Here is a 17,856-nt window from a genome sequence, read left to right as displayed (position 1 = left end):
CTTTTTTTTTCTTTTTACAATTAGTAGTCTTTGATCTATTATTTTTTATAGGAAATATGCAACGAAAAATATTGGGTAAAATTTTTATGAATAATGATTTAGAATTCAGAAACTATGCCTTCTAAGTATACTCCTGTATAATTTTTTTTAACTCTTACTTTAGATTTTAGGTACGTGTGCAGGTTTGTTATATAGGTAAATGTTTGTCATGAGGTTTTGTTGTACAGATTATTTCCTCACCCAGGTACTAAGCTGATACCGTTTGACTCTTTGTCCCCCCCATAAATTTCATGTTGAATTGTAATCCTCAGTGTTGGGGGAGGGACCTGGTGGGAGGTGATTGGATCATGCGGACAGTTTCCCCTTGTTGTTCTTGTGATAGTGAGTTCTCATGAGATCTGATTGTTTGAAAGTGTGTAGCACTTTCCCCTTTGTTTCGCTCTCTCTTTCTCCTGCTGCCACATGAAGACTTGCTTGCTTCCCCTAGCCCTTCTGCCATGATTGTAAGATTCCTGAGGTCTCCCCAGCCATGCCTCCTGTACACGTACAGCCTGCAGAAGTGTGAGTCAATTAAACCTCTTTTCTCTGTAAATTACCCAGTCTGAGGCATGTCTTTATAGCAGTATGAGAAGGGACTAATACATAAGCCAATTACCCAACAGTTATTTTTTCTGATCCTCTCCCTCCTCCTACCTTCCACCCTCAAGTAGGCCGCAGTGTCTGTTGCTACTTTGTGTTCATAAATTCTCATCATTTAGTTCCCACTTATAAGTGAAAACATGCACTATTTGCTTTTCTGTTCCTTTGTTAGTTTGCAAAGGATGATGGTCTCCAGCTCCATCCATGTTCCCACAAAATATCTCATTCTTTTTTATGGCTGCACAGTATTGCATGGTGTATACGTACCATATTTTCTTTATCCGATCTGTCATTGATGAGCATTTAGGTTGATTCCATGTCTTTGCTATTGTAAATAGTGCTACAATGAAAACTTGCATGCGTGTGTGTTTATAGTAGAGTGATTTATATTCCTCTGAGTATATACCCAGTAATGGGATTGCTGGGTCCAATGGTAGTTCTTTTTTAGCTCTTTGAGGAATTGACATATTGCTTTACACAATAGTTGAACTAATTTATACTCCCACCAACAGTGTATAAGTGTTCCCTTTTCTCTGCAACCTCGCCAGCATCTGTTATTTTTTGAGTTTTTAATAATAGCCATTCTGACTGGTGTGAGATGGTCTCTCATTGTGATTTTCATTTGCATTTCTCTAATGATCAGTGATATTGAGCTTTTTTTCACATGCTTGTTGGCCATGTGTATATCTTCTTTAGAAAAGTGTACGTTCATGTCCAGGTCCAGACCTCCAAGGTCTATTCTTATTAAGTAAGAAAAGGTAGTATCTGTTCAGGAGACAATAAAATCTAGTTGTTACAGCCCCAGAAGCAACATTGCCTTGACTCAAATCTCAGCTCAACTCAGATCTGGGAAAATTGCTAATCCTCTTCCTTTCTGTGTTTCTGCATCTGCATAGTAAGCATAATAAACAAAGTTCCTTCTATCATAGAGCTGTCGTTAGCACAGAGAGTTAAGATAGTTGCTTTCACAAAAAAATTTTTAATTTAAATGTTATCCTTCACAAAATAAAATTTGAATTTAAATGTTATCTACTATTATTCCCAGGCAATTATGCTTGAAGAAAAAGTGTTTGATGCATTTATTCCAGTACATTATTGCTCATACAATGAATTCATGTCTTTCTTCTAATATTTATTTCAATAATTCTATCTTGTTCTTTCCCTTAAGAAAAACTCTCCCCGCCCCCCACTTCATAAAACAATTCTTCAAAACATACACTTTTTGTAATTGTTTACTTTCAATTAGCTCCTAAGCACCTCTCCCAGGTGAATTAAAGCTGAGGAAGAATAAAATAGACTTTAAATAATTCTAAATAGAAATGTATGTCTGGTCATGTTAAAGGCTCAGAATAATCCTTAAATATTTCTTTAAAGTCTACTTAATTTTTTTCCACAGGTAATATGTACTTTTCTATAAATATAAGCTTTCTATGCTGAAGAAAATCAGGGTGTATACCTACATAAAATACTTTTCTGAACCCTAAAGCCAATTTAACATTTCATGTCACTTTTAAAGCTTTTCTCACTTCAACTAGAGCCACTCATGTTGTCTGGGATGTTTGGTAATTGAGTTTCTCAAGGAATATGTGACACATTGTGATGTACTGTAAAAGGATTTCAGAGTTATCCATTCCCAGACCCTTCATAATCCACTAAAAATACATTTCAGTGTCCCCTGACTGTGCCTCAGGAGGCCCTACCAACCTCATATTTCTTAATCTGATCTTATTTTCTGGTCATCAATTTGATTTCTGACCGACTGGCAGCACTAGGTCTTCTTGAATAGCCTCATGCCTATAAATCTTTATCTCTATTTTTTTAATTTTCCTCCCAGTCTATGTTGATCTTAACCCCTAAATTTTTATCACTTGTAGCCTGAATTACAGGTGACCTTTTCAATGCTATCGGTCAAGTTTCCACTTAATAAGGCTGGAATGGCCCTTGTCATTTATAAAATGAAAAATGAGCAGTTCTGAACGAAAAGTGTGGGATAGAAGGAATAGAAATACACAGAAGGAGGGAGAGGGAGAGAGAAAGAGGACAGAACAAAACAGTGCTGAAGAAGTTGAGGGCCTCACTGCCTGTATATTTTCCCTTCATGTTTAATCTATTCTGCTCCCTGTTTTAAATGAAAGATTGTTCACCATTTCTGGAAAAATAGGCAATTAGAATCCCATAACAAGCTGCTGTGAATAAACTAAATATTTTATATGGTGAATTAACTATTAGGAGAAAGAAACTCAACAATTTTACTACTGGCCTAAGTGTGTCTTTTTATAATAATAAAAAATGAATCACTTACAATTTTGTATTTTCTCTGTAATTTTTAAAAATACTTTTGGAAAGAATTTATGTTTAATAGTGCTTCAAAGAAGGTGGGTATTTCCTTTTACAAAATATTTTCTGTCTAGTCCCCAACCCTAATTGAACAGAACAAATGTAATTATGATGCTGGAGAGCACGTGATCAACATCCATCTTATACAAACTAGGCTTTTCTTTTTAAGTGATCACCTTCTCTCATCCTGATTCTCTGATAAATATGTCAGTTATGAAGTTCATTGTTCAACACGCATGTATGTAGCAGGCATTTCCACAAGTCTATGGCAACTGTTAAAAGAATAAACCACAGATTTCACTGTCTAAAATTTGGGTTCAAAAGAAATAGACACATGGCTAAAATGGATGTTCACCTGGGGAGAGTGATACTTTGACTTGTTTCTTTAACTGTTTGTTATTGTATAAACCTCCTATGTAATTCAGAGTATTCCAATAACATGAAACAAAATGCTAGATTAAAATAATGACAACAAATACAATTTGGAAAGAAAACAGATTGTTGCCTGTGTGTGAATCAAATAGAGCAAGCAATTGGATCACTATGCATCTAAGGAATTCAATTTGAATTCTTGGTAATTTTAGATAGGAAGGTTGATTTTGAACAGACTTAATGGAGTGATAAATATAGAAAAGTGATACATAGTATGATGTGTGTGTAAGAGCTCTAGCAATGACCCTATCCTGCCCCACCTCCACCAATCATTACTAGATTGACTCTTTTGTGCAGTCTGGAAATGAAGTTAGTTTATGATTCTATTCAATGGGCATTTATTGAGCAACTACTGTATAATCTAGGTATAGTTAAGCCTTCTAGATTAATACAAATATATTATAAAGTAGCTTTCTAACTTAAGTTCCAATTTGTAGCAGTTGTCGAGGAAAATGACATTGGTAAAACAAATAATATATTTTCCTTTGTTAAATAGTACAGTGTATAAAATATTAAAAAATACATCAGAGCTTCCTGACATGAAAGAAGTTACAGCAATATTATTCAAACCATGTTCCAAGGTATCTCAGTAAGAGAATCTGTCAGAAAAAATGTTCATGGTGAAATATGGATCATGGAAAATGCTGAATACTGTAATATCGTCTTGGAAATTCTGCATGTGCATTCACATAGTAAAGGCTTTGAGAATTGCTCCAGATAATCTTTTTATATTTGTTACTTAAACTCCTGGTACCTACATGCTTTATATGAATTGCAAAGCAATTCTTCAATTCCAAACAAAAGTATCTACTGTTTTCTGTGATGCCTTGAATAATTAATCAAGACTACATAAGCACAAGATAGGAGATATATACATACACATACACACACCAAAGAAAATGCCCGTTATTAAGAAGTATGAATAAAAGATACACTGCCAATTCATCCATGGTACATGCTTTCTTATCACAGGTATTTTACTTTATAATTACTGAAAGATACATTTTCATGGAATTTCATCGCATAATACTTCTGTGCTTTTATTTTATTTTTTTTTGAGACAGAGTCTCGCTCTGTCGCCCAGGCTGCAGTGCAGTGGCGCGATCTCGACTCGCTGCAAGCTCCGCCTCCCGGGTTCATGCCATTCTCCTGCCTCAGCCTCCTGAGTAGCTGGGACTACAGGCACCCGCCACCACGCATGGCTAATTAATTTTTTGTATTTTTAGTAGAGATGGGGTTTCACCGTGTTAGCCAGGATGGTCTCGATCTCCTGACCTCGTGATCCACCCGCCTCGGCCTCCCAAAGCTGTGCATTTATAAAACTACAAACTATACATGCAAGAAATTGGTTAAGATATTCCTGAATAATTATTTATATTTCGGGCTTGAACTTGGAAATCTCTTTTTACCAGGTTCACAGGGGGAAACTGGAGAATGGAAGCTATATGTGAAGGAAGGCTAGGCAGAAAGCTTGAAGGAAATTGGATTTTGATGGCTCCTTAAGACCAATCATGGTTTGCTAACTTATGTAGAAAAATAAAATAAACTGATTAGTAATTTAGGCCACCATTTGCCAGGCTATTTCTTGTAGAAAAATACAATCCTAGTGGATATACTTGCCATTCTGTGTTCCATGCCCTTGCAGGAGTGTGACTTGTTCAGTGTTTCTTTCAGCTTTTAAATTAAGGCAGTGAGTTAGATTTGAATGTGATGCAGGTATTCAGATATGCAAGGAAACAGTAAGAACAAGCTTTCTAGTGTGATCACCATTTTTCACACATGGATGAATATGAGTGTAGTTAAATCAAAAGTGAGATGAGACCCTGAATCTTGAGTCCATTTCAGAAGAGTGATACGGTGCACATAAACTTGACATTCCAAAAGAAACAATTCCATGATAACTTTGGCTCTATCTCTTGATGTCAGAGAGAGACTTAACCATCTGTCATCTCAACAAACCAGAGTGTTCAGAGAGGTAGACTTTGTATGGCCTATTTCTCTGTGCTTCTTAGCCTCCCGTTGACAGCAGCATAGGAGTGAGGGATCTTAGGGTTTCTTGAGGTTAAAATACAGCTGAAGCATCATTGCAGGAGTGTCCCATCAGATTAGAGGAACCTTAAAAAATAAAGGAAAAGTGTAAATTATTTTTTTATTTTTTATTTTTTTATTATACTTTAAGTTTTAGGGTACATGTGCACATTGTGCAGGTTAGTTACATATGTATACATGTGCCATGCTGGTGCGCTGAACCCACTAACTCGTCATCTAGCATTAGGTATATCTCCCAATGCTATCCCTCCCCCCTCCCCCCTCCCCACCACAGTCCCCAGAGTATGATATTCCCCTTCCTGTGTCCATGTGATCTCATTGTTCAATTCCCACCTATGAGTGAGAATATGCGGTGTTTGGTTTTTTGTTCTTGCGATAGTTTACTGAGAATGATGGTTTCCAATTTCATCCATGTCCCTACAAAGGATATGAACTCATCATTTTTTATGGCTGCATAGTATTCCATGGTGTATATGTGCCACATTTTCTTAATCCAGTCTATCATTGTTGGACATTTGGGTTGGTTCCAAGTCTTTGCTATTGTGAATAATGCCGCATGTAAATTATTTTATTGTGAGTTTAAATTCTTGAAATATTTTATATTCTCCATCAGATTATTGTTGTCATAAAATAGCCATAATTCCTTAGAAAATTCTTATTTTTTAGGAAATTTTGACATACTACTTCATGTTTGCACTTTTCCTTTGCAAATGAATCTTTGGGTCCCTCATTTGTTAGGTACTACTGGGTTCAGTAACTGTCACATTCTTTAATGTCATGTGCCCATTTTTCTTATGGTATTTATCATATTCTAAACTTATCAGGTTTATTTCTATGCTTGTTTAATGTTTGTTTCTGACAACCAGAATGCTCATTTTATAAGAGCAGAAAATTCATCTAACTTGTTCATCCCTGATTTCCCAAATATTAACATGTAGTAGGTTGAGAATGTGTTTGTTGAATAAATGAAGGTATGAATTATTAAGGAAAAATAAAAGTCAGGATTATAGTAATTTCAAGACTAAACGTACAGTTTTAAAAGTATTGTGAAATGACTTGAAACATTACCTGATATCCTGACCTGCCTGGTATTATAAAAGCTCATAGAATCATACTGGCAAAATAAATGAAAATTTCCTGCTAAGTGACCACTGAAATCTTTGAATATGCCTTTTTTTAGATGTTCTAAATGTTGTTGTAATAATACTTTCAATTCTTCTATGTAGTTTCGAGAAACTTATTAAGTTACCTGGGTTTAGTGAAGAGAAGAATGTTGCTACAATGGCCAAATATATCTCAGCTACAATGCTACATGCACAAAGAAACTTAAAGAATTACAAATGACAGTATAGCAGAAAATACTGGTTAACTGATTTTTTTTTCCAAAAATGATCTGAAACCATGGATCTGTCCTTTGCAGAAGAGTCTTCAAATTTATCATACAACTTTTTAATAAAATAGCTTTAGTCTTATTTGAAAACCCATGGTTTTCTGACAAGTTCCAAAGATAAAACATCTATTCAAGCGAGAATTGCAAAAATAAATGTAATTTTACAGTCTACATATAGCCACAGATACAAAAACATTAACTGAGAAAGAATTGCTCCTTTGTTGGAAAGAAAATTGCAATTATTCATTAAAGTTAGTTAACAGAAACTTATTTTTGTGTTCCTCTATCTAACTGAGACATATGGCTTATATATTGATTTCCATGTGGATATTTTAGGGAAGATAATTTCTCCACTCATACAACTTGGACAATCATTTTGCAAAATTAATGAGACTTTTTAAAAATGGGAATCCAAATAATTTAGCAAACTCTAATATCTGATCACTACATACTTTCTGTTATTGTTAAAGTTTCCCAACTACCACAATCATCAGCTGACAATATTTGGAAAGATTAATATAAATTATTATTCTTTTTGAGTTGCTTTTTTTGAACTTCAGTCAGTGTTAGACTTTTATATAGTGCTTATAGTAAATATAAACTGTTTTTTCATGCCGTATTTTCATTGGCATCTGTATCTGTTTAATAATCCAATTTGCTGGATGCTGAATGGCTTAAAAATATATTACTAACAACAGTTCTTCCAATGAACCTGAAATTGTCGCCATTAAAGTGCATCTTTGACATTGAGTTATAGTGTTTCCCTGAGTCATGTGTTAAAATCCCAGCATACAGCTTTGGGAAGGATAACCTTTTAAACTAATGTTCAGAAAATTATGGCCCACAAGCCAAACATAACCCATTGCCTATTTTTGTACATAAAGCTTTAATGGAACACATTAAAGAGAGGCACATGCAGCACTAGCCATCTCAAAGGTAAAAGTGAGGAGGAAGAGTTGAAATCAATAAGAGTGGACCAAAAATTAACTTCTACTACTAAATCAATCATTTTGACAATCACAGCAAAAAATAAAGGGGTAAAATTTGAAAAAAAAAAGTGAATTTTTAAATGAGTTTCTATGTGAGTCACTATAAATTTCCATGGCTGTTTAATAATTCCCTAGTTTAGCACAAAGTTCATAGGATTACACATATTTTGAGCTTTAGTTGATCCAGCAAAAACAGTCTTGCAAAGAAGTACAAATTCACACTGCAAGCAGCAGTATGTGAGACTATTTTTCATCTTTTTCATTTTAACATTTTTAGGGTATAGTAGGTATGCTACCATGGTTTTGATTAGCATTTCCCTAATGACTAATATCTTTAAGGACCTTTTTAAATGTGCATTGATTATTTGGATATCATTGGGGATGTAAAAGATCGTTTACATTTTTTTCTTTGGTTTGACTTTTGTTTCTGATTGATTTGCGACAATATTTGTGTGTTTTTTCTTTGTACTGCAAATATCTTCTCTCACTCTCTGACTTGCCTTTTCACTCTTTTAATGGTGTCTTTCTTTTGATTGACCGAAGTTTGTAATTTTAATTACATTTCATTTGTTCCATGTTTATGCTGGATACTTTTTACATACTTTTCAAGAAATATTTACTCCATAGTGATGGAGTTTTAAATGATCCACTAGACAGAAGTTAGTAAGGATACAGAAAATTTCAAAAACAAGTAATAAGTTCATCTGACTCAGTAGTATAGAACCCTATACCAAATGATGAGATAAAACATACTTTTTAAAAGCAGGTATTCTTTGGGTCTCTTTCATAATAGCTAGGTAAGCACAGCCAATACCAATCAATATGTGCCAATATTGTTTGTATTTTCAAATACTTCTTGTAGTGCTACAAGTTTATTAGATACATGTTTAAGCAAGTTATAGCACATAACAGCTTCATAAGTGTTGCTCATGTGTAACATGGATTGTCACCTTTCTCACCACTAGGACTCTAATATCACCCCACATCCACCACATTAGCATTGGCTGATAATCCTGCAGTTACAAAAACACCCAAACTCTCACTGGGTTAGTGAAAATATATTTCATGCTACTGCTACATGCCAGTGCAATTAAGCATTGTGTCACAGTCATTATAGAGACAGGGGATACAGGCAATATAAGCTTCATCACAACTGAGAAGATCTAGAAACACTTGTTAAATAGCATTGCTGACTACTATGTATGTGTAACACTTGGAAAACTTTCCCAAGTGATAGGTTACATGACATATCATAAGAAATATTCAAGAAACTGGATCACATAGAATTATATGCCTAGGGGTGGCTTTGTTTGGGTTGCATCTGTTTGGTGATCTCTGACCTGCCTGTACCTGGATATGTATATCATTCTGTAGGTTTAGAAAGATTTTTGTTACTATTTCTTTGAATAAGCTTTCTACTCCTTGTTCTTTCTCACCTCACTCTTGAAAGACAATGACTCAGATTTGCTCTTCTGGGATTATTTTCTATATCTCATAGGCATTCTTCCTTCCTTTTCTTTCTTTTTTTTTCTCCTCTGTATGTTGTCAAATAGCCTATCTTCAATCTCACTGATTATTTTTGATCAATTCTGCTGTTTTGAGACCTTTTGATGAGTTTTTCATTTCAGCCAATGTTTTCCTCATTTCCAAGATTCTGTTTGTTTGTTTTAATTATTTCAACCTCTTTGTTAAATTTTTCTGATAAATTGCTTTTGTGCTTTATCTTGGAGTTTGCTGAGTTTCCTCAAAACTGTTATTTTGAATTATTGATCTAAGAGTTCTTATATTGCTGTCTCATTGGGTTGGTCACTGGCTCCTGGCTTTGTCCATTTGGGAAGGTCATAATTCCTTGCTTGCTGTTGTTTCTAATGGACACCTGTTTCTAATGGATACATGTTGTTTATGTCTTTGCACTGAAGGATTAGTTATGTATTCCCAGCTTTCCTGTCTGGGTTAGTTTGGCCTTTCTAGTGTATGTATGTTTAGAGTATCTATGCAGTTTGACTGTTGATTTCCCTTATTCCTAATTTGCTGCCTCCTTCTTGGCACTACATGGTGCCCTAATTTCAAGTTTGCCTCAGCTTTTACAGAAGTTTGATGTGCCATTTGTCCTGAATTGGGGTCGGGGGGAGGAACCCAAAGGGGATTCCCTGGCTGTGTAGAGAGGCTGGTTAGGGTTTCATGCCAAGTGTTGCACTACCTCTATGATTTGGCATCTCCTTTGTCTGAGCTGGAGAGCAGTGCCCATGTTTTGTGCACTGGGACTGGTAACCCCACCTCCACTGTCTATTTCCAGCAGCCTTTTAGGGGTTCCTCTCCCTAAAGGCACGCAAGTTGCTTTAAGTGGATTGAAGAAAAAACAAATTTTCTGTGTAGGAACCCAAGATGATGGGGAAACCCATCACATTTTCCAGAGATAGTGACTGCAGGAGAACTTTTCTGTGAAGTGCCTGATAGTTTGGAGGAAGCATGTAGCACATGGAAAAGTCCATTTCTTCTACCCTCCCCATGCAGTTTACTTCCCTGTGGCTCAAGGATTATCACAGCCTCAGTTTTGAGTTCTGGAGTACTGGTGGTGATAATTTTGGCACTGGACAGGATTTTGTTTTGTTTTGTTTTCTGTGGGGAGGGTGAAAGCAGATTACTTCTACTTCACCATTTTGTTGTTGTTGTTGTTGTTGTTGTCATTGTTGGTTTGAGACACAGTCTCGCTCTGTCACTCTGGCTGGAGTGCAGTGGTGCGATCTTAGCTCACTTTAACCTCTGCTTCCCGTGATCAAGCGATTCTCGTGCCTCAGCTTCTCAAGTAAATGGGATTACAGGCGTGCACCACGATGGGCCAGCTAATTTTTTTTTTTTTAATTTTTAGTAGAGACAGAGTTTTGCCATGTTGGCCAGGGTGGTCTCGAACTCCTGGCCTCAAGTGATCTGCCAGCCTCAGCCTCCCAAAGTGCTGGCATTACAGGTGTGAGCCACCACACAAGACCCAACTCCACCATTTTGGTGACATCACTCTCTTGGGTCACAAAGAAGTAATCAAAGTTTAGTTATATTTAAAAGTTAGAAATTAATAGAAAGTTAACACACACTTCCCAATGTATTTGGGTTAAAATATAATCAGGTATAATCTTCCAAAAAATTCACAGACCAAATAAGGAGTTATATTAATAATAAAGATTAAAATACATTTTGAACTAATAACAATGAAAATACAATGTGTCCAAACTTGTTAAATGTGTATAAAGCAATAGTTTCACAAAACTGGCATGAAATGCTTACATCAGAAAAAAATAAATATTGAATATTTCTTGAAGTTTTCCAACTCAAGAAATTAGAAGAAGATAGAGAAGGTAAAGAAGATAAACAAATAAAACAAAGTTAAAGAGCAAGAGGTAATTAAATAGAAACTTTAAAATAGAGATTAAAGACCCCAAAATATTTTATTTTATTTTAAAATAACTCAAAATGTTGGCAAAATTGACCAAGTAACAAGGTTAATTAGTAACTGAATAATTACCAAGTAATTTCATAAGTGTGAAAAGCAAAATTGAAAATTTATAGAAAAAACAGAAGTGAAAAATATTTGTTAGATGTTAGGGGAGAGAAATAATTTTTAAAAAAATAACAGGAAAAACAAACCAAATTTAAAAAGATTTACAACTAAGATTACATTAAAATGAAAACTTTTATATGATGTAATGCACAATTAAAGTGAAAAGAAAAGCTGAAAAGCACAATACTAAAATAATTCATTTCAATAATTTACAGATACCTTTGGAATCAGTAAGAAAATAAAAACAACCCAAGGAAAACTGGGCAAAATTATGAAAATGTAATGCACGTAGGAGTAAACTAAATTCCGTAATACTCAAAAAGATGCTAAACCTCAGCAGTAATCATGGAAATGTAATTAAAACTAAAATGGAATACAATTTCATATTATCTCAATTGGCAAGGTGTACTAGATCCAATAACACCAAGGGAGATCATGGGTAAAAAGGAACCAAGCAATTACATTAAGTATGAATCATGAAGAACCTCTTGTACAAATGCACAAGCTTACAAACAGAAACAAGATCATTACCAAATTAGTTTGTAATAGAGTAAAAATCAAAAAGACATATGCATGAAAATGGGTAAACATGCTATGAAATACTCTATGAAAACGGACAAATAAACATGCAATAAACTACTACATAATAGTTAAAATAGATGAATTACAACTACTGAAAAAAACATGAATAGAACTCAAAAAAATTTATGTAAAAATAAAAAAGAAGAAAGAACATGATACTAATATGTTAAAATATATGCATATTTAAACTCTTTAAACAGTACTTTATATTATTTATGGATACATACAAATCTGGTAAAACACAAAAGCATGCCTGGGAATGATAGTACCATTTTCAGAGTGGAACTTAAGTTGAAGGCAATCATATGAAGTGTTGGAAAGCTGACCCTAGCATTTCTAAGATTTTATTTTAAAAGAAAAACAGAGATATGAATCAAATATGGCAGTGTTATAATTTATTCAATTAACTCTCAGTGGTATTTATTAGATGTTTTATTATTTTCATATTGTATATATTTTATAGTTTAAAATATTAAATATTAGTTTAATTATGACAAAAAATCAGAATTAATGATAAAATACGTATCTAAATTATCAAAATTTTCATACTACTATTCAGTCTCATTCTTGGTGACCTATATTCTAAAAATATTTATCAGAAAAAAGAAGCAAAGCATGAAGAGAATATATATGTATTTCTTGAAAGTCTAAATGTAGCAGCATAAATTTTAAGCCACCTGTTTGTTCCACAGAAGAGAAACAGTTAACTAAATTATGATACAGGTATATAAATACAATGGATCATTGTGCACTCTTTTTTGTTAAAGCAATGTGAAAATAGAAAATATTTAACACATAATCCTTTTAGCTTGAATTTTACTTTTTTCTATGGATACATGATACTTGTACATGTTTATGGGGTACATGTGATATTTTGTTACATGCATATAATGTATAATGATCAAGTCAGGGTATTTAGGATATCAGTCACCCTGAGCACTTATCACTTTTATGTGTTGGGAACATTTAAAATCTCTTCTAGCTATTTTGAAATGTGTAATATGTTGTAATTATAGTTATCCTGTTGTACTATTGAACATTAGAACTTATTCCTTCTATTTAACTGTATGTCTGCATCCATTTTCCTACCTTTTTTCATCCCCCCATCACCACACCCTTTCTATCCACAGGTAAATGTCATTCTACACTCTACCTCCATGAGAACAAACTTGTTTAGATCTCACATATGAGTGAGAACAAGCAATATTTGTCTTCTGTGCCTGGCATATTTCACTAAACACAATGACCTCCAGTTCTATTCCTATTACTGCAAATCACTGGATTTCATTCTTTTTATGGCCAAATAGTATTCCTTTGTAAATATATGCCACATTTTCTTTATTCATTCATCCGATGATGGACACTTAAGTAGATTCCATATCTTTGCTTTTATGAATAGTGCTGCAAGAAACATGGGAGTGCCTGTAGCTCTTTGATGCACTGACTTCATTTCCTTTGGATAAACATCCAGTAGTGGGATTGTTGAATCATATGGTAGTTTTATTTGTAGTTTTTTGAGAAATCTATGTACTGTTTTCCATAATAGTTGTGTTAATTTACATTCCCATCAACAGTGCATAAGAGTTCCCTTTTCTCTGTATTCTTGCCGGAATCTGTTATTTTTTTTTTCTGATAATAGCCATTCTAACTGCGGTGTAATTCTATCTCACTGTGGTTTTGATTTGCATTTCCCTGATGACTAGTGATGCTGATCATTTTTTCACGTACTTGTTGGCCATTTGTATGTCTTCTTTTGAACAATGCTTATTGAAACCCTTTGCCCGCTTTTTAATGGGATTATTTGCTTTTTTTTGGTGTTGCATTGAGTTCCTTGTATATTCCAGATATAGTCCCTTGTTGGATGAATATAATCTTACTAAAAGTATAAAATTTTGTGATTGCAACTATATGAAGCTATAAATCCATGTAGACAAAATGAAAACAATTGTGTTTTAATTCAGAAGTAATAAGTTAAAAATCATTTAAAAATTAATACTTGAGAATGCAGGGAAATTATAAAGCAGATACACATGATACAAAAACAGATGAAAATATCAACATTACAATGGAATATGGGTCTTTGTACTGAGTGGTACCAATCAAATTTTGGAAATGGATTCTGATGCTTTGCTTCTCTAAATTTTGATTCTAGCAGGAAAAAAATGAAGCAAAGTTCTTATCAGATATTATTTGGTACTTATTTTATGGCTACAAGAAATGTAATGATTACCAGGAAATATCCTGCAACTACAAATGAAGGCAAATGGAATATTCGTTGCAGGGCAATGATAATCCAATGTTTAGAGATGGAAATGAGGAAGTGTTTGAATTCCAAAGCTGATCTAGTTCCAAGACATAATACACATTGAGGTCTTGTGGCAAAATCTGCCATAAAATTTGCTGCCATTCTTTCTAGCACAGTTTGTTCCACAGAGCATATTGAGGCCTCCTTTATTCTGGCTTTTCCATTGTAAACACAAGTGCCCAATAATATAGCAATCTTTACCTTCCTACAGGAAGAACAAGTTATTTGACTTCCTGCCCACATTCTCATTAAATGCTGAAAATTTGTCAGAGTACTCTCTGGTACAATGATTTCTATTGCTATATTCAGAGTGAAAAGAAACCTTTTCATATATATATATATATATATATATATAAAATACTTTAAGTTCTAGGGTACATGTGCACAACGTGCAATTTTGTTACATCTGTATACATGTGCCATGTTGGTGTGCTGCACCCATTAACTCGTCATTTACAAAGAAACTCAGAGGATAAAGTTAAGTTTAAAGTGGAGTTAAAATTGATGTCTCACAAATGTTTTCGTTATTTCAAATGTACAAAATATAAAAGCTGAAGAAAGTCAATAAAATTAAAGAAACTATGAAATTGATTTGATTTTACACAATTCCAAGTGGTAGCTTTAAATAAGCCTCCCTGTTTCAAATAAATTGCCTTGAGCAGAGCTCTTTATAAAGTAATGTGCCATTTACCAAAAGCTTGTCTTAGTGTTCTGCTCAGTTAGTGAATACCTTCCATTAAGGTTGGACCAATTACGGAGTACAAATGCTGTTTCAATTTTTTTATTTCCTGCAGACACAAAGGTCAAATGTCTGAGAAACTCTTAGGTGGACTGAGTTTTCATTTTGTTCCAAATAAGACTGTATAATTTCTTGGGATGCTCCTAGTTCTTAGAGAAGGGTTTTGAAGCTCATGACACATTCATCCATTTTCAGGCTAGAGTTGAACAAGAGATGGATTAGTTATAGGGATTTTTTGCATGATATAGCAACTCTTGAACTAGTGGCATGTTGTTAGTAACAAATAAATTTCCCAGTACAAATTGTTGGTTTTGCTTCAATTTGCAAAATTAATTTATAAGAGCAGTAGGTGGATAATGTCTACCTCTTTGCTTATTACACAGCTGATACATTAATTTTTATTGATAGATTTTCAGTACTGTTTTATACTAATTGCACTAGATGCTGTTGCTTTTGATGTCTCTTTGGCTACAGTCTTTCTGACCAGAATATTTTATAGTATTCTGAGCATATTTGTATGGTGATTTCATGCATCCAGTGAATACCGGATTTCTATTTCCTATTTCAATACCAACTTCACCGTCTTGAAATGATCAACTTTTTATAAATTGTATCTGAGGGGAGACAAAATAATGAATAAAAGAGTCAATCCATTTAACATTCTTTAGTAGAGGTTAACATCTCTATTAAGATGTAATCCCCAAGAGGTTAACATACAAATATAACTAGCGCAGCAAGAGTAGAGACACATTAAGTGAACTCTGCTACAGTTGGCTATTTTTCTACTACTGGTCTATTTTTTCACTTATTTTGTACATACAAACTCAATGTTCTTGTCAGCAATGAATAGATACTTAATTATTCAATACATTTCACATTTGAGTGAGTTCAAGTTAACTTGACTGCCAACTTCTAAAGATAACTTTGCAAAGGCCCTTGAGAAATATGATTTAAAATGCTGTACTGTTCTATGGGTAAAAATGTGATTTCAGTCAACCCTCTCTTCCTGTTCCTAGTTAAGTAAGTAGAGTGATGACAGAGATAATCTATAACATCAGGGATATTCCTGTGTCATACAGGTTTGACTTGAAGAACACTGCATTTTCTAAAGCAAATTTATTTTCTGGTTTGGCTTGGTTGAAGTTAACATTCAAATGTGTTGGTTTTCCCTTGGAGAGTAAAACTTGAAATATGTTTCCATGGAAAGTGGAATTTGAACTATGTTGGGTGCCGGGGTAAATGAGCCTGGAACTGCTGTATGGTGTAGCTCACTGGTCAAAATATTGATGGCCTGTATTTACTTATAATGGATAAAAAACTATATGAGTGTGGCTTTTCTAAATCCATTACATGCAAATAATGTGCATTAATTTCATTTTTCTTAATTTATTTTAAAGCACTTTTGAGGTTATCTCAGTTGAACTTTTCAATAAATTATGAGGCCTTAACATAGACCATTATAAAAAGAAACAATTTGAGAAAAATTTTAATATATATAATAGCCATAAAAAATCCACTTTTTGCTTATAATAATGCCACTTTTTTCTAAAGAGTTGTTCCAAAGATGATACTAGTAATGCTTAGCAAATTTACAGCACTTTTAACATTTCATGCACTCTCAGAGTTTTATAATCTGCATATATAGTTTGTCTTTAGTCCTACATTTGGTATAAAACTTCTTTTAAATAAAAAGTATAATTAATTGATATGTGACCAACCAATCTGTGAACCTATACATCTTCAGTTCCTTGACTTCAGAATCAATTGTTATTTTCTTGATTCCCTCTTTAAGGGCTGCCTTCAACTTTTCCTCTTTGAGAAAATAACTTTAAAAAGAATTGATAAGGGCCAGGGCAAAAAAAGTATCTAGGACTATGGTAAATAGTGGAATTTCTCCCATGTAATTTATATACAAAAATACAAGGGGTTATACACTTGGGTTCTTCTAGTTACCTTTAGACTCTCAGTCTTTTAGGGTTATTCTTTTTTCATGATTATCATGTTATATTCTCAGGGTATGTTCTAAACTTTATTCATTTTCACAAACAATTTCTCTCTGGTTTAATGATATCTTTTATTGAAATCATTGGTATACATCCACCTGGTGGTATTTATTAATAATATTTGTATCTACATTATTACTTAAGTTTAAGACAGTCTTTATTCTGGGTTTCGCAGTCCAGGTAAAACATTATTTTTCATTAAACCACTCCATTTTGTAAATTTTTAAATGATTTTTCTTTTATTTTAGTAATTTTTCTATTCTTTAAATTTAAACTTTCTCTATGGATCCCAAAATTTTAATGTTTATTTTTCTTCCCTATTATCACTCATCATTTACTAAGGAAAATATAGCCACTACCAGAATTATGATAATAGGTTATTTAATGTAGGAACCAGAACTTATGAAATGGGAAAAGGTGGGAAAACAAAGGTCTGTAAGCCAGCACCACAGAATTGGAGAAGCAATCAATCAATCAATCACTGATGTCAACCAGAAGCCAGATTTGGTGATGAAGCCCAAGAAGGCATTATGCCTGCCTGCCATGACCATACGGTGAGAGCTCATAGAGAAGTCTGTTAAGCCATGTATTTGACTGCCACAGGAACAAGGGCCTTTTTTTTTTCACTGCTATCTTCTAAATGTTGTGAATTTCTCTGATTGGCAAACCAACCCAAAACCATACAGGGGAGGTGATTCTGGGAAATGTAGTTCCCAGCCTTAGAAGGGGTTTATGGAGGTGCCACATTTACAACTGACAATCCAGCTTTCAGAAAAAGAACAACATAGGCAACATACAAACACAAAACAAGCGAGAAATGTACAAGTATTTTCTTATT

At 33.8% G+C, this 17,856-nt stretch overlaps 1 long non-coding RNA gene across 1 annotated transcript in view; it reads right to left on the bottom strand.

Moving 5' to 3' along the window:
* Positions 1 to 2,531: 2,531 nt before the first annotated feature.
* LOC134730805 (uncharacterized) overlaps positions 2,532 to 17,856 on the bottom strand; it is a 139,334-nt gene continuing 124,009 nt past the window's right edge. The window contains exon 5 of the long non-coding RNA XR_010112770.1: positions 2,532 to 5,523. This is a non-coding gene — a long non-coding RNA (uncharacterized LOC134730805). The remainder of the gene's footprint in view (positions 5,524 to 17,856) is intronic.

This window comes from Pan paniscus, chromosome 6 (genome assembly GCF_029289425.2).
Source record: "Pan paniscus chromosome 6, NHGRI_mPanPan1-v2.0_pri, whole genome shotgun sequence".
NCBI lineage: Eukaryota > Metazoa > Chordata > Mammalia > Primates > Hominidae > Pan > Pan paniscus.
Note: the sequence above shows the minus strand (reverse complement) of the source record. Positions and strands in the feature narration are given on the sequence as shown.